This window comes from Silene latifolia, chromosome 3, assembly GCF_048544455.1.
Source record: "Silene latifolia isolate original U9 population chromosome 3, ASM4854445v1, whole genome shotgun sequence".
NCBI lineage: Eukaryota > Viridiplantae > Streptophyta > Magnoliopsida > Caryophyllales > Caryophyllaceae > Silene > Silene latifolia.
This window is the reverse complement of record NC_133528.1, coordinates 73,898,427-73,922,231: the sequence shown is the minus strand read 5'-3', so window position 1 is coordinate 73,922,231 and position 23,805 is coordinate 73,898,427. Positions and strand designations below refer to the sequence as shown.

Genomic DNA, 23,805 nt, shown 5'->3' with positions numbered 1-23,805 from the left:
TCCACCTAAATTCATCGAAAAGCTTCTAAATATGCATGGGAGACGGGAATTTCCGCCAAATTGTCTTCTTTCCTTCAAAACATACGAAATGCACTAGGAAAGCAAAATAGAAAGCATTTGACGGATAAAATGGTCATGAAATGTTATAATAGTATGCAAAATAGGTTCAATTAGTGGACTAAATGTCCGCAATTGTGAGTCACATCAAATATCCTCAAACCGAACCTTTACTCGTCCCGAGTAAAGAGGTGACAAAAACTAGACCTTTATTTAAACTATCCTACTAATATAACCGATGTGAGACAATTAGCGGGTCTCCCTCCGCCCCTTCAACTTACAACAAGACAACCATGAGGTAGGATGCCTTCTTGCAAGGCAAGGTGGGTCTTTTCAAAATGGCGACACATCCAAACATTAAAGCACACAAAATCAAGTAATGGATGCATCTACAAAAGAATAGCCACTTTCCTCATCTAAGTGGCGGAAATTATCTAAAGGGGAAGCAATTCAAGGGTACACACTCCTTCATAGATATGGTTTCTTCAAACTACTAAGCCTAGAAGGATACCAATAAATCACCTCCAAGTTGTGTCAAGCTAGGGTACCTTTGTCCTCAATCGTTAAATGCTTTCGTCAAGAATAGACTCCCTATGGTGTTAGAAACACTGAAGGATCGCGGAATTCCCCTTCTTGCCTAGACAAGAAGAAGGGTCGTCCCCTCTCTACCATGCACAAAAGTGGATACGATGAAAAAGGGATTAATAGAAGTTGAGTTGCATTTGGGAGTCTGCTTTTGTTGTTGTTTTTCCCCCCAATTTCTTGTGGCATTTGACATTTGAGAACACTTTCTTTTTGCCATTTCTTTTGATTTTTGGCATTTCAATACTTGACAACTTTCAACTTTTGCATTTTCTTTTGAACATTTTCAAAGTCACCCCAATTAGTAACGAGGGTGCCTTATATTTGAAGCATAGGAGTTTTCATTTTTGTTACTCCTCTTTTCATTTGATGCAATTTGCAAACTTTTTCAACTCTTCATTTCATTTCTTGAACTCGAATTTTGAACAATTTTTGTGCCCATTCCCTTTTTGATGACAAAATTGTGGTAGAATATGGATGATGGTTGCATGGTTTCAAGGGTCACCTTGGAATAAACGGTAGCCAAGGCGTTATCACGCCACAAGGTACTCTTGACTAAGCCTTAATCTATGGGTCAAAGGATACTTGCATGACACATCCTAGGGTGTTTTACAAGTATTCTAACAAGCAAAGTCTTAAGAACAAAAAGCATCTACTAGGGCCTATATACACTTGTCAAGCTTCCCAAGTAGACGGTTTCACAAAATTTTCTAACATGCAAACTACATGCCATGATGCAACTAACATTTATACATCCTAATGCATATGCTTCTACCAACTAGTATGCCAAATAATCTAAATGCAATCCTAAATTCACATTGTTTTTACCGCATCAATCAAAATAAAGCCACATAGTCATTAACATAAAGAGGAAAAAGGAGATTGGAAAGATCATACCATGCGGTCTTCAATATCCTCATATCTCGGATGTGGCGTAGTCAATCAATGTGAACAAGGATGAACAAACACAATATATACAAACAATATATACAAGACTACACTACAAAGGAAATGAACATGTTTTTGGGTTTTTCAAATTTTCAAATTTTCATGGTTTTTATGATTTATGAAATAAAAAGACACGTTTTTGTATTTTTCAAAATTTTTCAATTTTTATGCATTTTTGGAATATAAATTCTCATCCCTCACTTTATTTTGGACATTGTCCTCAATGTACATGTAGGAGTAGGAATGAAAAGGAAATACATTTTTATGGATTTTTTATTTTTGATTTTTCTTTTTTTTTTTTTTTTTGAAATGAAGTACAAATGCAATGATATGATATGAATGAATGCATGCTCTAACTAAATGCAATTCTATATGACATATATAACAAATGAATGCAATCTTCATTATACTAAATGATGCATGATTTCTAGTGAACTATGGTCACCTATGATCAAACATCCCCAAACCGATTAAAGCACTATTTCTAGTGTAGAAAGAAATATGTTTGGTCATTAGTGACTATGCATGAATTCTAGTTTATATGCAACTAACTATATGAATGATGTGAGATATATTACAATGCAACTATACTATATGAACTAACTAATATAAATGCAATATGAAATATAATACAAATGCAAGCTAAATGTATATGTAAATAACTAAATGCAAGTGTAAATGTAATGCAAAGTCAAAGTAAAGGGTATCTTACAAATGGTGGTTTGAGGGAGGACTCCACCAAACTCATTCCTTGTTGCCATGGTTATTGATCTTGTCCATGTTGCTTAATGCTCTCAATAACCGGTCAAAGGCTTGAGCACAATCCTCAAATAAGCATGAATACGGTTTGTTCCAATTCAAAATGAAGCTTGGCCAAGGGAGCTTGTCCTCCATTCTCTTCTTCACCTTACCCTTAGCACTTGAGCCCTTGAAGTGCTTCAAACAATTAGGCCCATGATTCTTGTCAACACTAGGTATGAAGTATGGCTTATTTTCATCCGAAGATTTCCACTTGCCACCTTCTCCTCTAATTTTGGTGATGATGATAGCGTTTTGATTTTTCAATCCTTCAAGAGTAGAAGGAGAGTTCTCATGGCATTGATGACGGGGTACCTTTGAAATTGTGGGTGCCAAATCTCTACAAGTACGTTCATTTGCAATTTTGTTCTTAAGCTTTTCTACCAAATACCCTTTATATGATGATTTGACTTTTTGGAGAACGTCTTCCACATCATCTCCAACAATCATAGGTTCCATGGTGGGTGCGAAAAGGTCTTCATAGTCAATAGGAAAGAGACATTCACCTTCTCATGGAAGCATACCTCAAACTTCTCAAGGATGGGGTCCTCAAGTGAGGCAATATCATAACTCCTTTCCTTAGGCTCGTCATCATCGCTATCTCCATATGAATCATAAATAGGGGCTTCACTCCTCTTCATTAACTCTTTCTCCAACACCTTAAAGTCCACATCAAAAGTCACACCCTCATACTCACAAAGGTTAAGAGTATTTGGCTTACTCAACCTCATATCTTCCTCATCAAATACCACACTTTCATACTCACAAGAGCTCAAGGAGATTGGCTCTTCCCACTTCTAATCTTCCACATCAAAGGTTACTCCTTCAAACTCACATTCATGGTCAATGCTCAAGGATTGGTGGGGAGTAGTTAGTTGGGTGGTTTCTTGGGTTGTCTCCATTTGGGCAATTCGAATTGCCAACTCCTCACCATAGGTAACAATGCTTTGGAGAACATTGTTTCTATTTTGGCTCTCCTCTAGCACTTGTTTGAAGAAGTTTTCTTGGTCTCCCATCATTTGGAGAACCATGTCTTGAATGTCAAAGTTGGGCTCATCTTTTTGTTGTGGGTGGGTTTGAAAGTGCTCATATTGTGGCATTTGGAATTGGTTGTAAAGTGAGTTTTGGGTGGATGGTTGTTTTTGATATTGGGTGTGGTGATTTTGGTGGTAAATATTGGGGTAGTAGTTAGGATTTTCATTGTATGAGTAGTAAGGTAGGTTTGTGTTGACTTGTTCCTCAAACTCCCCATACCCATAGTCATACTTAAAAGATCCACCACATACTCCATATGTTAAGTCTTGAGTCATCATTATAGCCAAGGTAAAGATACAACTACAAAGAAGGAAACTACAAAAAAACGGTAAAACGAACCTTGAGGAACAAGTTCCTCAAGGTTAAAGAACAATTAAAATAGATAAACAAGTAAGAACTTAATCATAAAACACCATCCCCGGCAACGGCGCCATTTTGATGGGTTAGATTATCGTCGGGTCTCCCAATCAAACATATTTATAATACTCAACAAACAACTAGTTAGTGGTAAGTCGAGGTCGATCCATGGGACGGTGTGCTTTGGGTTCTAAGTCTATCTATCTCAATTTATGCTAGTGTCACAATTGATTTGGGTTTGTAGTTGTGTTCTAGACTAATACAAGCAATAAAGTAAAACATGCAATAAAAGGAAGGATGTAAACAAATGATTAAAAGTACTAGGATATCATGGGTTCATGGGGGATTCATGGGAATTGATCATACAAACATGTTCACAAAGTTGCAAGCAATTAATGTTGTAGAGGAACCGAGTTGGTTTATATCTTACGGTTCTTAGGAAGAGTTGGGCCCGGAGCCGAATCGATTAGATTGTACAACACCTACAAGTCGACTTACTTTCCCCCTAATCACTTCTATGCATGGTCTAACAAGACTCGAGTTGGTTTATGTCTTACAAGTCTCATTGAATAGATAAGAGATGGTTATAAATAAAAGGATTCATAGGCTTAGCATTTCATCAAACATAACATGTGCATAGGTTGACATCACAACAAGCAAGCAATTTAATTATGAAGACATATTAGATTAAGCATGAATCAATCCCTATGTTGGTTTCCCTAATTACCTATTAATCCTAGCTAAGAGACTACTCACTCATTATCTAGTTTAACATACTAACAAGGTTGTCAATCATATTAACAAGGCAAAACATGATGAACAAGTAAGAAAGATTAACAATAATTAAAACAAGGATTAAGAGAATTATTATACCTATGGAGATTCCAAAATAATAATGCAAAGAATAATAGAAGTACTTGATGATTGATGGAAGGTTGTCATTCTCCCAATAAACCCAAATGATCTTCTAATTACCCAATAATAAACTTGAATTACTCAATAATAAACTTGAACAATAATTAAAGGAAAGATTAATGTGTGATTTGTGGAAAGATTAAAGAGTAATCTACTCCTAATGAAAGCTTAACCTAATCTAAAGAAGGATTGATTTAATCTAATGAAAACTTGATGGTTTGATTATTACAAATGGGGTATATATATTGGTGCATCATTAGGTTAAGCAAGGGTATTTTAGTAAATAGCATTCCTAAGTATGAGTAGGGAAATGCTCCTCTCGAAAAAAGATGCGAGTCTCCTTTTTGCTAGTCTTTCAAAAATATGCGCATCTTGAATGGAGAAAGAAGAAGCCGATTGCACTGGAAAGGAATCCGAGCGGTCAAGGGGTCGGGACGCTCGTCCTGTAGCAGGCGGAGACGAGCGGATCAAGCACGGGACGCTCGGATCAAAAGGTTTCAAGACGAGCGTCCTGGAGAGGGGGGGGGGGGGCGAGCGTCCTGTAGCAGATGAGCGGATTGGGTCTCGGGACGAGCGGATGGGCGGACAACTTCTTTGTTTGAGCTCGGATTATAAAACGGACGTCATTTTCTCATTCGGACTCCTATTGGAGTGATTCAAAAGCCTAGAACACTTGATTTTTCGATGGCGTTTCATCTAGCATACTTTCAGAGCCAAAGGAGAAACTTCTGGTTTGGATTTCGAGCAATTTCTTCTTGCAATGTCTTCCTTCTCGTCATCCTTGCTTTTATGCCTATGATCTTTCTATATACTCTTTATTCCTATATCATTGGTTATTCTTCTTGCCTCCTCTTCATACTAGTCTATCTAATATCATCAAAAGGCTTCTAAATATGCATGGGAGACGGGAATTTCCGCCTAATTGTCTTCTTTCCTTCAAAACATACAAAATGCACTAGGAAAGCAAAATAGAAAGCGTTTGACGGATAAAATGGTCATGAAATGTTATAATAGTATGCAAAATAGGTTCAATTAGGGGACTAAATCTGCGCAATTATGAGTCACATCAAATATCCCCAAACCGAAACCTTTACTCGACGGAGTAGTCCATACTCGATCGAGTATCTCACCATACTCGGCCGAGTGCTTCTTTGGTGGAGGGTCTTGTTTATTTTGAGGCGTAGGCTATGTGCTTACATTTTCTTGCTTCTATCAGCTCAAAATTCCGCTAAAGAGGTCAGCAGCGTACATCCAAGCCTCAGAGATGACTACGGATGAGGTAGCCCGTATGATTGAGCAACATGAAGCACTCCTAGAGGCTTTAAAGAACATGGGAAAGGGAGCTGAAAAACCGGTGGACGTAACCCCCATAAGCACCATCATTACTCGCTTCAACCCTTCGACTTATGAGGGCACCGAAAAACCTAAGCTGCTCGATAACTGGCACCGCGAGATGAAGAGTCTTCTTGAGGTAGTGAAGTGTCCGGCGGAGTTGGCTGTCGAACAGGTGGTGTACTACCTGAGAGGTGAGGCTGCAGTATGGTGGCAGAACATGAAAGAAGATGCCAGGGCATACTATAGAGATGAGGGACTCGATGCCACACCGTGGGAAGGTCTTAAGAGTGCTATGAGGGAGCAATTTATGCCGGAGCACATCCGTCACAAGTTGCGGGCCAAGTTAGATTCTTTCACCATGGCTGATGACATGACTTTCATAGAGTACTATCACCGGTTCCTTGTGTTGTCACATTACGCAGAAGATATGCAGCTGGGTCATCGAGGTTTGGCTCTTCCTTTCGAGAAGGGGTTGGCACCTAAGATCATGAATAGGTTACCAGCTGGAGTTATTACCAATCTGAAAGAGGTATATGCGTGGGCTGGGCAGGCTGAGAGGTTGGTGGACTTGGCCAAGGAGGTTAAGGAGAGAACCACTGAAAAGAGGAAGGCAAAGAATGAGAGTAGCAACCAGTCGGGTCACAAGAAGAGCAACCATGGTCAGTCTAGGGCTTTTTCTGGTGGGTCTGGTTTTTCAGGGGGATCGCGAGCATGCGGAAGAGGTGGTGACGGGAAAGTTAGTGACAATTCCAACCTTACTTGCTTCAACTGTGGTAGAGTGGGTCACAAGAGGCACGACTGTACCAGTGCCAAAGTTGGAAGTTTTTCAGGGGCTTATCAAGGAATTTTTTCTTAGGCTCCGAGCCAGAGCTTTGCTAGCAACATGCCATCTGAGTCTTGGGTTAGCCGTGGAGGGCAGAACAACAATAACAATGGCGGGTTCAACCGCAATAGTGGGGGATCCTATCAACGCCCGAACAACAGTGTGACTCAGAACTCGGCAGCTAAACCGACTACTTCAAACACCTCGGTCCAGGTTGTAGGTCAGAAGAATAGCGGGAAGCTCTTTATGATGGGCAAACAGGAAGCAGAGAACGATGCTCATGTAGTTACCAGTACCTTTCTTGTTCATAATACACCGTCTTTCGTTTTGTTTGACTCAGGGGCAACCCATTCTTTTGTGTCTAGGGGTCATTGTAATACTCCGTATTTATAGTCTTGGGGGTACTCTATCGAGTAGGCCTTACTCTGTCGAGTAAGGGTAAGTTGCGAAATAAAATAGTTTCTGACCTGTTGGGTACTCGATCGAGTAGCTGGGGTACTCGATCGAGTAAGGGGGTACTCGATCGAGTACCTTGGGTACTCGATCGAGTGTCCGGTTTTACGGGGGAGTTTTCTCGGGTTTTGTTAATTACGCGATTAAGGTATTTAAACATATTCGTCATTGTTTTAAATCACTTTTTACAAAACCTAAAACCTGTTTAAGAGAGAAAGCAACTAGTTCTTCTTCCTAATCGCGTTCTTGACAATTCCCGGAATTCAGACGGTCAGTTCGTATCGTAGTTCGTGTCGTTGGATTCCTTGCGTCGAGGGTAAGCTTTTAATATAATTTCTATAATGTTTTGTTGGGATTGGTTAAACCCTAATTTAGGAATTGGGGGTTTTGGTGTGTAGTTTGTGATGTGTAGTCTTTATGTGCTGTATGATAGGAGGAGGATTCGTAGAGGAGCCGTTTTGATACAGCTGTAGATACCGTCTGCGTGTTGTGCTTTCCAGGTAGGGTTTCCTACTCAGTATTAGTCCCATAATGGGATATTGGTGATGTGCTGTAGTTAGTTGTTTGATATGATGATTGTGATTGTGACTGTGATTGTGATTGGTTGTCTATGGCTCTCGAGATGCGTTCTCGGCTGAGTGGGGTCACTTGCGGGAGTGACTTCACGCCCTAGTTTCGCCCTTCGTGGAACCCGCCACGAAAGGGGATGTGCACATTAATGGGACAGGGTTATCGCTCGTACGATGAGCGGGGCTTAGGTGGTAACGGTGCGGTCCCCCATCGCGGTGGGTCCAAAGGTGGACGATCGGTATTGAGATGATGGGAGTTGGTGGTGTGTGTGTGTGTGACGATTCAATTTGTCTGTTTGCCTTATTATTATTATCTATATTGATTGTGTGATTAGTACTGACCCCGGTGTTGTTTTGTAAACCTGCGGTGATCCATTCGGGGATGGTGAGCAGATATTGAACAGGTATAGAGATGAGTACTGGGATAGCTGGGATGCCCACGACATGACGATAGAGTCTTCCGCTGTAGTTTAGCATTTATTTACATTTCAGTTGAGGACAGTTAGTTTGGAATAATGTATCGTACTTTGGTTTGGTTTTGAGGATTGTATTTATTCATTAAACTATTTATAATAAACGTTGTTTCTGTTTTGTCTATTTGATTATCATACCTCGGGCGACCGAGATGGTGATGTCTTCATACCTGAGTGGTCCTGGTAAGGCACTTGGAGTATGGGGGTGTTACAAATGGTATCGGAGCGACGATCCCGAAACCTCGTAACCAATGAACTTAATGAACATAGGGAGTCAATTAAAATGAACCCGGGGTAAAAGTTGTAGGAGCTAGTGCAAAGGCTTGGGAGACGTCCTAAAGTCGCGGGGGTCGCCCTACAACTTTGAACCGGTCACATGGGGAAAGTGTTTGTCGAGTCATCTGTGTGTTTGATTAACTTGTGCAACAAAGTGATGAAGTGTGTTGATTGGTTGGTGTTGAAGTAGGAAGTTGAGAATGTGAAAGAAAAGTAATAAATGTGTGGACTTGATGTTGGAATAGCATGTTGGATGTTTACAATGTGGCTTTAATAGCATGATGAATTGATCTTGTTGATAGTAGAATAGATGCGTAGCATATTTATTATGATATCATGTGATTTTATAAGGTTAGCATGTTAGCATATGACGTAATATGCGGGTAGCTCTTACGTACTAGTGATACTCGATCGAGTGGGACTGACTCGATCGGGTGGGTTTTTGGCGATTTTGAGTCCAGAATCGAGTTTTGGGGCACTCGATCGAGTAACTAGGGGTACTCGATCGAGTAGAAATCACTCGATCGAGTAGCCTAGATACTCGATCGAGTGGGTTAGAGATCGAAAGTCCGTTTGGTTCTTGAGTTTGGGTACTCGATCGAGTACATGGGGGCACTCGATCGAGTAGCCAGTCACTCGATCGAGTGGGTTTGGATACTCGATCGAGTAGGTTCTGGGCAGCGTGTTTTCGTGTTTTGAAGTTTAGTACGTATGTTCATATCTACCCTTTCTTATATATGTATAGTTTCAAGATGCCGCCAAAGAGAAATGCTTTGTACGCGAGAGCAGAGCTTATGACCATGGATGACATCGTAAGGATGTTAGAACACCAAGATGTTCTTACTGAGACCTTAAAGAAAGTGAATGAGGACAAGAATAAGGATAAGGAGAAGGAGGTTGACCATGCTAAAGTCAGCCTCTATATTGCGAGGTTTAACCCGAAGGAGTACAAGGGAGTTGAGGAGCCTAACCTTCTTGATAGTTGGCTGAGGGAGATGGAGAACATACTAGATTTAGTTCACTTTGTCCCGATGAGATGAGAGTGGATCAGCCGCATTCTATCCGAGGGAGGCAGGTGGCAAGTGGTGGGATTCGGTGAAAGTGAGTGCCAAGGAGATATATACCAACCAAGGGTTACCCGCTATACCTTGGGAGGAGTTTCGTAGGGGGTCAGAATTTGTGAGGAAGGAGTTCGTACCTGAACATGTGAGGAGTAAGTTGAGAGAGGAGTTCGACAAGTTTAAGATGACTCCGAGATGTCCGTGGCGAGTACTACAGAGCGGTTCAATGAGAAATCTAGATATGCTGAGGATATGGGTTTGAGTGAGGAGAATCTGGCTTTGAGGTTTGAGAGAGGGCTAACCACGAAAATTATGGATAAGTTACCCGTGGGAGTCCTTACTGATGTAAAGGAAGCGTATGAGAGGGCTGGGAGAGCCGAGAGACTAGTGGAGATGGCTCAGGAGAGGTCAGGTGGAGAGAAGAGGAAGTCTGAGAGCGAGGGTGGTGGCCAATCTAATTTCAAGAAAGGCAACCACAATCAATCTAAGGGATTTTCTTCTGGGTCTGGGTTTAGTCTTGGGGACTTCTTTGGGCGAGGCCGAGGGAGTGTGAGTAATAGTTGGGGAGTGATCTGCTTTGGTTGTGGTGGTGTAGGCCACAAGAGACATGAGTGCACGAGTGCACCGGATCTGCTCGAGACCGCACAGCTTGCGAGCAAATGACCCGGTGGATCATGGCCAAACCGGGGAGGTCAGAGCTACCAGAGTGGAGGCAACCGCAACGGTGGTAATTCTTATCAGAAGACACCGATGAACAACAACAACAACAATCAAGGGTCGGGTGCTAAGCCGACCGCATCAGCCAGTACTGGTCCAGGAGGTGGGCAGAAGACCAGTGGCAAGTTGTTCATGATGGACAAGAAGGCAGCTGAGGAAGATGCGCATGTTATCACCGGTACATTCCTTGTTAATGGTATTCCTACGTTTGTTTTGTTTGATTCGGGGGCTTCTCAGTCGTTTGTGTCTTCGAGTCATGTAAAACAGTTGGGTTTGAGAGTCTATGAGTCTGTTAGTGAGCAAGTTTTCATACCTTCGGGTGAGTCTGTATCGTGTGGGAGGTTGTTTAGAGATGTATCTTTGATAGTTGGGCAAGTCGATTTCCCTGTAGACTTGCTAGAGTTTCCTTTTAATGGTTTTGAGATGATAGTTGGGATGGATTGGTTAGGAAAGTATAAAGCTAAGATAGACTGTCATCAAAAGAAGGTGTCCTTAAGGGGTCCAAAGGGTGTAAGTGTGTCTTATCGTGGGTTTCTAGTCAAACCCAAAGTTAAGTTGATTGCAAATTTGTTACTTTGAAGTCGTATCGAGGAAGGGATGTCCTTTGATCTTATGCCATGTGAGAGATGACCGGATAGAAAGTCCAGCGATTGATGAGATACCAAAGGTGGGAGAGTTTGCGAGATGTTTTCCGGAGGAGATTCCGGGGTTGCCACCGAAGAGGGAGATAGATTTCACCGTTGAGTTGAAGCCAGGGACGGGGCCAATCTCTAAGGCACCGTACCGTATGGGTCCTAAGGAGATGGAGGAGCTTAGGAAGCAGTTGGATGATTTGATAGAGAAGGGATACATTAGACCAAGTGTATCGCCTTGGGAGCACCATTCTTTTTTGAAGAAGAAAGATGGGAGCTTGAGGTTGTGCATAGATTACCGGGAGCTGAACCGTGTGACGATAAAGAACAAGTATCCTTTGCCAAGGATAGATGACCTGTTTGATCAGTTGAGCGGTGCAACAGTCTTTTCTAAGATCGATTTGAGGTCGGGGTATCATCAGGTGAAGATTAGAGAGGTGGACATACCAAAGACAGCTTTCACGTCGAGGTATGGCCATTATGAGTATGTGGTGATGCCGTTTGGGTTGTCTAATGCGCCGGCAGTGTTTATGGATTTGATGAATAGGATCTTCAGGCAGTTCTTGGACCAGTTTGTAGTGGTGTTCATCGATGATATCTTGGTCTACTCTAAGACTAAGGAGGAGCATGAGGAGCATCTGAGGATCATGTTGCAGACTTTGAGGGATCACGAGTTGTATGCTAAGCTGTCCAAGTGTGAGTTCTCGTTGGAGAAAGTTGCTTTTCTGGGGCATGTAATCTCTAAAGATGGGGTAGTCAGTGGATCCTAAAGGCAAAGATTGAGGTGTGACAAAGTGGGAAGCACCAAGAATGTTGCTTTGAGGTTAGGAGTTTCTTGGGTTTAGCCGGATACTACGACGGTTCGTGAAAGATTTCTCCAAGATAGCTAGACCGATGACAGCGTTGATGAGGAAAGAGAACAGGTTTCGTTGGGATGAGAGTTGTGAGACGGCGTTCCAAACCTTAAAGGAGCGTTTGACCACAGCTCCTGTCCTAGCATTGCCTGAAGGGAGCGAGAATTTCGAGGTTTATACTGATGCTTCGAAGAATGGGTTGGGATGTGTGTTGATGCAGAATGGTAAAGTGATCGCCTATGCTTCTAGGCAGCTGAAGCCTTATGAGGAGAACTACCCTACTCATGATCTGGAGTTGGGTGCAGTGGTGTTTGCTCTCAAGATTTGGAGACATTACCTTTATGGAGCAATCTTTAAGGTATTTTCTGATCACAAGAGTCTCAAGTACATGTTCACGCAGAAGGAGTTGAACATGAGACAGAGGAGGTGGATGGAGCTGATTGGTGATTACGACATGGAAATCATCTACCATGAAGGGAAGGCCAATGTTGTTGCTGATGCTTTGAGTAGAAAGAGTGTACATTCCTTGTGTACAGCTCTATCTTTGATGAGGATGAGGGATGAGGTAGCGAGCTTTGGGATACATATGATGCAGAAAGGGGACGCTATGGGTGATATGACAGTACATATGGAGTTTTATGATGACATTCGGGATAAGCGAGGCTTTGGATCCTAAGATAGTGGAGTGGAGAGTGGAGTAGAGAAAGGGACAAAGTGTCCCGGTTTTCCATTCATACAGATGGTAGCTTGAGGTTTGATGGTAGGTGGTGTGTTCCTAACGATGAGGAGTTGAAAAAGACGATCATGACGAGCGCATTGCACACCATATTCAGTTCATCCAGGTGGAGACAAGCTATACAAAGATTTGAAGAAAACGTTTTGGTGGCCTGGGATGAAGAAGGAGACAGCTGAGTTTGTGTCCCGTTGTTTGACATGCCAGAGAGTTAAAGGGGAACAGCGACGACCACAAGGTAAGATTCAGTCTTTAGAGGTGCCTGAGTGGAAGTGGGAATCCATTTCCATGGATTTCATTGTGGGTTCGCCTAAGAGTCAACAAGGTAACAACATGATTTGGGTGATAGTGGATCGTCTGACCAAGTCGGCTCACTTTGTTCCAATGAAAGATACATGGACTAAGGCACAATCGGCTATGGCCTATCGAAAGAACGTCTTTGAAGTTGCATGGAGTCCCTAAGGACATAGTGTCTGACAGAGATGCGAGATTTATATCGAGGTTTTGGAAGTAGTTGCAGAGAATCGTTGGGAACGACTTTGAAGATGAGTACAAACATTTCATCCTGCGGCAGATGATGGGCGACGAGAGAACAATCAAGACTCTAGAGGATATGTTGCGAGCTTGTGTGATGGATTTTGGTGGTAGGCGGGAGCGAGGGTTGGACTTGATAGAGTTTTCTTACAACAACAGCTATCACACCGGTATTGGTATGGCACCGTTTGAGGCTTTGTATGGGAGGAGATGCGGGAGTCCAATCTGTTGGGACGATAGTGCCGAGGCAAGGGTGGTTTTAGGACCAGAGATGGTGCATGAGATGGTGGAACAGTTAAGATGATCGGGAACGGATGAGAGCACCCAGGATCGACGAAAGAGTTATGCGAGATCTACATCGTCGGGACATAGAGTTTCGGTTGGGGACAAGGTTCTTCCGAAAGTGTCTCCGATGCGTGGAGTTATGAGATTTGGGAAGAAAGGCAAGCTAAGTCCGAAGTTTATAGGGCCTTATGAGATCTTAGAGCGAGTTGGGGAAGTTGCTTATCGTTTGGCTTTACCACCAACGTTGGAGAGAGTGCATAATGTGTTTCATGTATCGCAGCTGCGGAAGTATGTGAGTGACCCGTCACATGTGTTGGAGGCAGAGAACTTAGAGCTTGATGAGTCTTTATCATACCTTGAGGTGCCTAAGCAGATCCTAGACCGAAAGGTTAGAAAGACTAGGAGTGGTGAGACAGTTTTGCTTAAGATCCTTTGGTCTAACCACGAGACTGAGGAAGCTACATGGGAGGCAGAGGATATCATGAAAGAGCGTTACCCTTTCCTTTTTGATCAGGTATGTATGGTTACGGGGACGTAACCTTGTTTCTTTTAGGGGGGTAGGAGATGATCGCGAGATTTTTTAAGAATTTTGTACACCTTTTATATGTTGTGTCGGTATGGTTGTCGGGATAAGTTGGGTTAGTATCATGCTTTACGTTGTGTTTTGTTTGACTTTTGAGTCGGGAAGCTTATGGGAGTACCTTTGTTTAGTAGTGGTTTGAACTTCGGGGACGAAGTTCCTTTTAAGGAGGGAAGACTGTAATACTCCGTATTTATAGGTCTTGGGGTACTCTATCGAGTAGGCCTTACTCTGTCGAGTAAGGGTAAGTTGAGAAATAAAATAGTTTCGACTGTTGGGTACTCGATCGAGTAAGGGGGTACTCGATCGAGTACCTTGGGTACTGATCGAGTGTCCTATTTTTACGGGGGAGTTTTCTCGGGTTTTGTTAATTACGCGATTAAGGTATTTAAACATATTCGTCATTGTTTTAAATCACTTTTTACAAAACCTAAAACCTGTTTAAGAGAGAAAGCAACTAGTTCTTCTTCCTAATCGCGTTCTTGACAATTCCGGAATTCCAGACGGTCAGTTCGTATCGTAGTTCGTGTCGTTGGATTCCTTGCGTCGAGGGTAAGCTTTTAATATAATTTCTATAATGTTTTGTTGGGATTGGTTAAACCCTAATTTAGGAATTGGGGTTTTGGTGTGTAGTTTGTGATGTGTAGTCTTTATGTCTTTGTATGATAGGAGGAGGATTCGTAGAGGAGCCGTTTTGATACAAACCGTAGATACCGTCTGCGTGTTGTGCTTTCCAGGTAGGGTTTCCTACTCGGTATTAGTCCCATAATGGGATATTGGTGATGTCTTTGTAGTTAGTTGTTTGATATGATGATTGTGATTGTGCTTGTGATTGTGATTGGTTGTCTATGGCTCTCGAGATGCGTTCTCGGTGAGTGGGGTCACTTGCGGGAGTGACTTCACGCCCTAGTTTCGCCCTTCGTGGAACCCGCCACGAAAGGGGATGTGCACATTAATGGGACGGGGTTATCGCTCGTACGATGAGCGGGGCTTAGGTGGAACGGCTGCGGTCCCCCATCGGCGTAATGGTCCAAAGTGGACGATCGATATTGAGATGATGGGAGTTGGTGGTGTGTGTGTGTGTGATGGTTCAAATTTGTCTGTTTGCCTTATTATTATTATCTATATTGATTGTGTGATTAGTACTCGACCCGGTGTTGTTTTGTAAACTGCGGTGATCCATTCGGGGATGGTGAGCAGATATTGAACAGGTATAGAGATGAGTACTGGGATAGCTGGGATGGCCACGACATGACGATAGAGTCTTCCGCTGTAGTTTAGCATTTATTTACATTTCAGTTGAGGACAGTTAGTTTGGAATAATGTATCGTACTTTGGTTTGGTTTTGAGGATTGTATTTATTCATTAAACTATTTATAATAAACGTTGTTTCTGTTTTGTCTATTTGATTATCATACCTCGGGCGACCGAGATGGTGATGTCTTCATACCTGAGTGGTCCTGGTAAGGCACTTGGAGTATGGGGGTGTTACAGTCATGCCTTATCTATGGGTTTGAGGAAGTATGAACTTGTAAAAGATGATGTGTTTATACCTTCTGGGGAGTCGGTGTCTTATGTTAAGTTGTATAGAGATGTGTCCATATTGGTAGGAGAGGTAGACTTACCGGTCAACTTGTTAGAGTTTCCTATGGATGGGTTTGAGGTCATCGTCGGAATGGATTAGTTGGATAAGTATGATGCTAAGATAGATTACCGACAAAAAAGAGTGTCCATATAGGGTCCCAAGGGCGTCAGAGTGTCTTTTAGGGGGTTTGTTGTGAGGCCAAAGTGTAAGTTCATCGCTGTAATGACTTTAAAGTCATGTTTGAGGAAGACGTGTCCCTTGATTCTTTGTCAAGTTAGAGATAGGCGTGCAGAGCAGCTGACGGCATCTGATATACTTGTGGTTGGAGAGTTCAGTGATGTCTTTCGAGATGAGATATCGGGGTTACCACCTAAGAGAGATATCGACTTTAATGTGGAGCTCAAACTGGGGACAGGTCCCACATCTAAAGCACCGTACCGTATGGAACCCAAAGAACTAGAAGAGTTGAAGAAACAGTTACATGATCTGTTAGACAAGGGGTACATCTGGCCTAGTGTGTCACCGTGGGGAGCACCAGTATTGTTTGTGAAAAAGAAATATGGGAGCATTGTGGACGCGGGCCCACGGGGGTCGCTCGGTGAAAATGAGCAAGCTTTGCATTTGTGGAGTCGCCACCAATTTATTGTGGAAAATTGGAAACCGTTCGAATACCTCATGCCATGTCAAGACACAAAGTAGTGACATGAACACCAAGAACTCGTTACCCTTAGCATTCTATGTCTAGAATGACTCTCGTGGATGCCAATGAACACGGATGTTCACAGAGATCCGGAGTAAGGGGTGAGGGTACGTATTAGGAAGTTATTTTGATCGAACACCTAATCCCGCCCGCCTCGATAGCGGCCTCTACTAATGATTAGGGAAAATCGTCTATACTCGATATGTTGTCGATTATATGCATGCAATGCAACATCCAATAAATTAATCCTAGCATGTGAATTTAGACTAAGTCGGTAGACAATTAATTTAGCACTCATTAGGTCGAAATAGGGATTTAATGCTGATTACATGTGAAAACAAGTAATAAACCATACAATACGGTAATTAAATAAATGCAATAATTAAAATTACAATAATTACAACTGATTAATTGATCTACGTCGAAAATACACTTAAGACAGATAAGTTGGGAAAAGAAAAGGAAAATAAATTAGGTTAGAAAATAAACAGATTAGTAGTGATATTACGATTAATAGTAGATTAATACGTAAGCTAACGAATTAGGTCAAAGCAACAACGGAAGTTCAGGGGCAGAATTCAACCCGGAACAGGCGCAGCAGTGCTGCGTCCTTTGGAAGAGGCGCAGCAGCTGCTGCGTCCTTTCCTGAGGTGAATTCTGGCTGTGAAGCCGGAATTGCGAATTGTTAATGTTCATTGGTGATTTAAACGAACGATTATTGATATTTGACTCGGATAGAAGTGGTTTAATAAATTATTTACATATGAATTAGTCATAAAAATGATAAAAGATGAGATAAAACTAATTAGAACAAATTAATTGCAAGATTAATTACAAGGCTAATAACAAATTAACAAACTAAAACAAATTAATTAGGTTATCAATGCTAAACTATTGATGATGATGACGATAATTAACAGATGAAAATATACAAAAGATGAATTTCAGAGACTTGATATTGATGAATCGAATCTCTAAAACCCGGATTTGATTTAATGACGAAAACCCGCAAATATGAATTATAAGGGATTTAAGTCGGGAATTTAAAAGATGATAAATTATTAATGAATTATATGTTAAAATTATCATGCCAATGAAATAAGAACAGACGAATTAAACAGAAGACGAAGGAAGAAGAAGGGAAGCAGGAACTACGGCAGCCTCAGGAAGAGGCGCAGGAGTTGCTGCGCTCCTTCTCGACATCTGTCTCCCGTTAATCCGTTAAAAGGGTTTGAATAAAGATTTTATAAATCGTTTTTGAATATATTTTCGACGTGAATCTTACAATAATGATTACAAAAATAAAATACAATAATAAAAGATAGGATTTACACCCTCAGACTTACATGTTTGACGAAACGAGATTAACTAAGTTAACGTTTAGTGATGCTCGACTCGAATATACGACGAAAGTGCCCTCTAATAGAAAATTAAACAAAGTTGATTAAGTTGATTGATGTGGAGTTGGTCAAATTGGTCGGTCATGCAAAACGAGGCTGATACTCAGAAAGATCCGAGCTTACGTGGTCGAAAGTTCAAGCACGTAGACGCCAAAAAGCAAGAGCGTGGTCTTAGAATGCAAAGGGAGAAGAGAAGGGCGGACACTCGCGTGAGAAATATGAGGACCGAAGGTCTCTATTTATACTAATCACGGAATTAGGGTTTAGGAAAGGAGGGAAAGATCTGGAAACAATCAACTTAGGTTAAACATGGAAACTTGGACAAAAAGAAAGCCTGGGGAAAAGGCGCAGCAGGTGCTGCGTCCCTTGGAAGAGGCGCAGCACTTGCTGCGTCCTTTCCCCAGCGGTTTCCTCCTGCGCAAGAAAGCGCGTTTGACAGCCTGTCGTATTTTCGGCATAACTTTCTCTACAAGATTCGGAATAAGGTGATTTCGTGGCGTTGGAAAGCTAATAGAAAGATCTAGAACTTTTGGTGAAATAGGCCTGACCCAAAAAACTCGTTATGACCTCGTAAAACGGGCCTAAAGGTCGGGTTGTCATTTTAGCTAAATGAAATGCACATTTTGTAATATAAACTTTAAGTTTAGCCCAAAGAAATGACATGGGACTCAAAATGAGATATACTCATAACATTTTATGACATCCTAACCTTAGGTAGACAAGCACATTGCTTTTTGACTCGGGATTTGACGGTTTTAGGAAATGAAGACGGTTTTTGACCCGGACTCCAAATGTACTCTAATTGCTGCCAAAACGACCGTAATGACACCTAGATGACAACTATGAGGTAGACACAAGTGTTTGAGCTATCACTTGACGATAAACTTATGAAATGTCATAAATCGTTCCGTGTACCAAACATGCGGCCCAATCATCACCGAGTGGCTTGCGGGAGGTGCAAAAATGAGGTATCTACAGAGCCCCCACTTTGACTGAGGCTTGGACACGGCGGAAGTCAAAGTATAGCCATCAGGTCAATCGAAGATTACAACCTGACGACTATGGCGACGCGAGGCGGCTCAAGGGGTCTGAGCCAAGGACCTGTCGTCGGGAACATTATAGAGTCTGTCGACTATCGGGGAGGGTCGTTTAAAGTCCATTAGACTACGTGAATAAGCTCCCCAGCTATAAGAAGAAACCATACCTGAGATACCTTTCCTGAGATGTTTCCGGAATAGCGTAGGAGCTAAGGTTAAGACCTAATAGATATGTAAGGATTGTGCTAAGGTGTGGGGCCCTAAAGGAAAACATCGACGGGAAGGAGGCCAAATACAAGTTCAACCTAAGGGTAACTAAGGTTTGGGTGTAGGATCTCTAAGAAAAGGTGATCCTAAAGGATTATGATCCTAAAGAGAAAAGATGATCCTAAAGGAATATGGTCTTAAAGGGAAAAGGAATATAATCCTAAAGGGAAAAGGTGATCCTAAAGTGATGTAACCAATATTTGAGCATATTTAGTTCCCGAATTAGCCTCGTTCCTATGCTTTTTAGTGCATATTTGGGTCATTTACTATCTTTAGTCCTTTGTTTTGCATATTCTTTGAGGTTTTGTTTCCTTGGTAGGAGAGGAGTGAAAACCTTGCATTTTTCATGGCAAAATAGAGCTAAATTGATCGAATCTAATGACCAAGCATCAAAGTGAAGACAAGACTAGAAGGCCTTTGTAAATAATGTAGTAGATGGGCAATGATGAAGAAGATCCTTGCATCTCCGACAAGATCCCCGAGGATTGTTGGAAGAAGAAAAGAAGGAAAGAAGAAAAAGCTCACTAGACTGGAATCCGCTCGTCCCAGCATCGGAACGCTCGTCCAAGAGCCACAATCCGAGCGTCCCACCTGCCTGGCCGCTCGTGCACCGCCTGCACAATCCGCTCGTCCACCGCCTGCACAATCCGCTCGTCCCGACCTTTTGGACGCTCGTATTGTTCTCCAGTGCAGCCCGGCTTCTTCTTGTTCTACTCGGGATGCGCATATTTTCGAAAGACTAGCAAAAAGGAGTCTCGCATCTTTCTTCGAGAGGAGCATTTCCTCAACTTTTCTTAAGGACCTAATCGTCATTTAAGCCCTTAGTAACCCTAATTTGTGCACCTAATCCCAATTATAAATACCCCATTATACTAATTAGATTATCATGTTCTTCTTATCAATCTGTAGTGTAGTTTATATTATTCTAATCTCTCTTTAATCTTGTAATCAACTTTTAATCAAGTATTAATACAAATCTCATTTCCTTAATTTCTCTATTGTTCATCCTTTATTTTGGGTAATTGAAGATTATTTGGGTTTATTTGGAGGATTGACAACCTTCCAATCATTCATCAAGTACTTCTATTATTCTTTGCTTATTATTTTGGAATCATCATTAGGTATAATTCTCTTAATCCCTTTTTAATTATTGTTAATCATCTTTACTTATTCATCATGTTTTGCTTTGTTTATATGATTGACAACATTGTTAACATGTTAAACTTGATAATGAGTGAGTAGTTTCCTTAACTATGGTTAATGGGGAATTAGGGGAAACCAACATGGGGATTGATTCATGCTTAATCTAATATGCTTTCATAATTAATTTGCTTGCTTGTTGTAATTTCAACTTATGCACATGTTATGTTTGATGAAATGCGAGCCTATGAATCCTTGCATTTTTTACCCATCACTTATCTTTTCATTGAGACTTGTAACACATAAACCAACTCGAGTCTCATTATACCATGCATATTGTTGGATAGGGAGGATTAAGTCGACTTGTAGGTGTTGTACAATCTAATCGATTCGGCTCCGGGACCCAAACCTTCCCAGGGATTGTAAGATATACACTAACTCGATCCCATCACAACAATAATTGCTTGCATCCAGTTGAAAACATGTTTGTATGATCAAATCCCATGAATCCCCTATGAACCCATGACACCCTAGTGCTTTTAATCAATTGTTTACACCTCTTTTTAATCATCTTGCTTGTTTACTTTTATTGTTATGTAGTTTAGTGATCTTCTTATTTCAACCCAAATTGTGACACCCTTAGACACCACTACTTGCAATCGAAAATCCTACATCAGTACCCGTCCCTTGGGATCCGACCATTACTTACCTCTTTACTAATAGTAGAGTTGTTTGTGAAGATTATAAATATTATTTTGGTCTAGGTACTCCTAACGACCAGTAACCGAAATCTAAACTAAGAAAGCGACCGACCAAAAATGGCGCCGTTGCCGGGGACGGTGTTAACTTTATTTGATTTTCTTTGATTGTTATTAGTTGTGTCTTTCTTTGCCTTGGGGAAGTAAAACTCCTCAAGGTTTGTTCTAATTGTTTTCTAGTTGTTTGATATTTTGCATGTCTAGAAGATTACAAGGTAACTTGTTACCCATTGATCACGAAATTGAAAGGACTTTGACAACCAATAGAAGACTTGCTAGAAACACTTTGAGAGGTATTAGTGAGGTTGTAGATATTCATTCAAATACTCTTGAGTTCATCAACCCTTTTGCAAGAGAAGGTGAGGAGAACCCAACACAAAATCAACCACAAAATCAACCCACGATGCCTAAGTTTTCATCACATTCCGTACCAACCGAGGAGAACCTACCCAATGGTACTCCCACACCATAACACTTGACCGGAAATTTCATTGCAAAATCCGCATTTATCCAATAAGTCGAAAGAAGCCAATTTGGGGGGATGCCTAGTGAAGACCCTCATTCTCACATGGAGACTTTTTGTGACTATTGTGATGCGATTTCACAAACCGGAGTGACTCAAGACTAAATTCGATGGGTCTTATTTCCTTTTTCTCTAATTGGTACCCCGAAACAATGGTTAAAGAGCCTTGATAAGGCTACTCTTGGAATTGACTCTTGGAAGAAGTTGGCTCTAGCTTTCTACAAAAAGTTCTACCCTCCGGAAAAGACTAACATGCTAAGAGCCCAAATCACGGGTTTTAAGCAAAGGGACGAAGAATCTTTGTATGAAGCTTGGGAGCGATTCAAAGGAACTTGTCGCTCATGTCCTCATCATGGACTTAGAGAGTGGTTCTTGGTACAACAATTTTGGAATGGTCTTTATGAAGACTCCCGAAACATTCTCAACATGGGATCAAATGGTATGTTCACCGAAGTTGACGATAATCAAACTTGGAACAAGATTGAGGAAATGGCGGTCCATAATTCACAATATAGTAGACCTCGCAAGGCTACTAGAGGAGAAAAGCATGAAGTGGACTCTATTACTCAATTGGGAGCTCAACTTAGTGCTCATATTGATACCATCAACTTGAAGTTTAAAAAGGCTATGGCTAAGCTTGAAGAAGCCTCAAAATCACCAAAGCAACATGTTAATGCCATGGTAGCATCTCCATCAATTCCAAATGGAATATGTGTGAATTGTGGAACTTTGGGACATCACCAAAGTGAATGTAGGGGAACAAGTGAGCAAGTGAATGCTTTTCAAGCATACAAAAGTGGTACCCCTTATTCCAACTATTACAATGAAAACACCAAATTCCATCCAAATCTCTCATACAAAAGCCAAAATGTTCAAAACCCTCAACCAACATACACCCCACCTCCAATGAGAAACCAAAATCAAAGACCCTTTTACAACCAAAACCAAGGTTACCAAAATCAAACTCCATACAATCAACAAAATGACCAACATTTTGATGTTCAAAAAGCGGTCCTCCAAATGCAAAAGAATCAACAAGAATTTTTCACTCAAATGCAAATAGATAGCCAAGCAAAAGACATCACCATTAACAACATCCTAGCCCACACAAAAATGTTGGAAACTCAAATGACCCAACTAGCATCTTCAGACTCTCAAAGACAAAAGGGACAATTACCACCTCAAAGTAATCCCCCAAGACATTAAATGGTTAGTGCCATCCACTTGAGGAGTGGTACAAGATATGAAGGGCCAAAGAAGCAAGTTGAAGATAAAGTTGTAGAGGCTAGTGACAAGGAAAGAGTTACGCAAAACTCTAGGGAAGAAGAACCCACCAATGAAGAAGTTTCAAAGAAGAATGAAGAAAAGGCCAAAGAGAAGGAGCCCATTGTGATTAGACTTCCATTCTCGAGTCGTCAAGCTAAGCCTAAGTTTGATGACCAACTTGGAAAATTCATGGAAATTGTGAAGAATTTAGAAGTCTCGATTCCTTTCACGGAATTGATCAATCACGTTCCGGCCTATGCAAAATACATGAGGGACATCCTTACAAAGAAGAAATCAATCCGGAAGCTTGAGACTATTTCCTTCACTAAGGTGAGTAGTGCCATCCTTCAAGGGAGTTCACCTCCAAAGCTCAAGGATCCGGGAAGCTTCTCCATTCCATGCACTATTGGTGACACTACAATCAACAAAGCTTTATGTGACCTTGGGGCAAGTGTTACTGTCATGCCATATTCAGTTAGCAAGAGGCTAGGAATGGGAGAACTCAAATGCACCAACATCACGCTTCAAATGGCGGATAGATCGATAAAAACACCTTTAGGGGTATGGGAAGATGTTCCCGTGAGAATTGGAAAATTCTTCATCCCGGTGGATTTCGTTATTGTTGACATGGAAGAAGACTCCAACATTCCTATTATCTTAGGAAGACCTTTCTTGCACACCGCGGGATCGATGATCGATGTGAAGCATGGAGAGCTCACCCTTGAAGTGGGAGATAAAACCATTACTTTCAATCTTGACAAGACCATGAGAGCTCCCCGATTGCATGAGCCATGTTTTATGGTTGATCACTATAGCCGGAAAGATGATAGCAAGAAGTTGGAATTTCAATGGAGAAAGAAAGTGGATGATGCCCCATCAAAAGAGCAAGGAAATTGCAACAATGAGAGCTTGAAAAGCTTACCCATGACAAGTGAAGAAGAAGGCCTCATTGGCCAAGACAAGAAAGAAGGAGAGTTGTCTTTATCAACTCAAGGCTTTTTTAGTGAGCAAGTAGACGAAGTATGCGGTTTTTGGGATGATGAGTTTGAAGGGATATTCAATCCCTATATTGGTAATGCTATAACCCAAGGCCATCATGGAGAACAATAGGT

The 23,805-nt window shown here is 41.5% G+C and overlaps 1 non-coding gene across 1 annotated transcript; it reads right to left on the bottom strand.

The window, feature by feature from the left end:
- Window positions 1-21,679: 21,679 nt before the first annotated feature.
- LOC141650779 (small nucleolar RNA R71) lies at window positions 21,680-21,786 on the bottom strand. The gene has a single exon (XR_012546795.1). It is a non-coding gene; the product is annotated as a small nucleolar RNA R71 (small nucleolar RNA).
- Window positions 21,787-23,805: the final 2,019 nt, after the last annotated feature.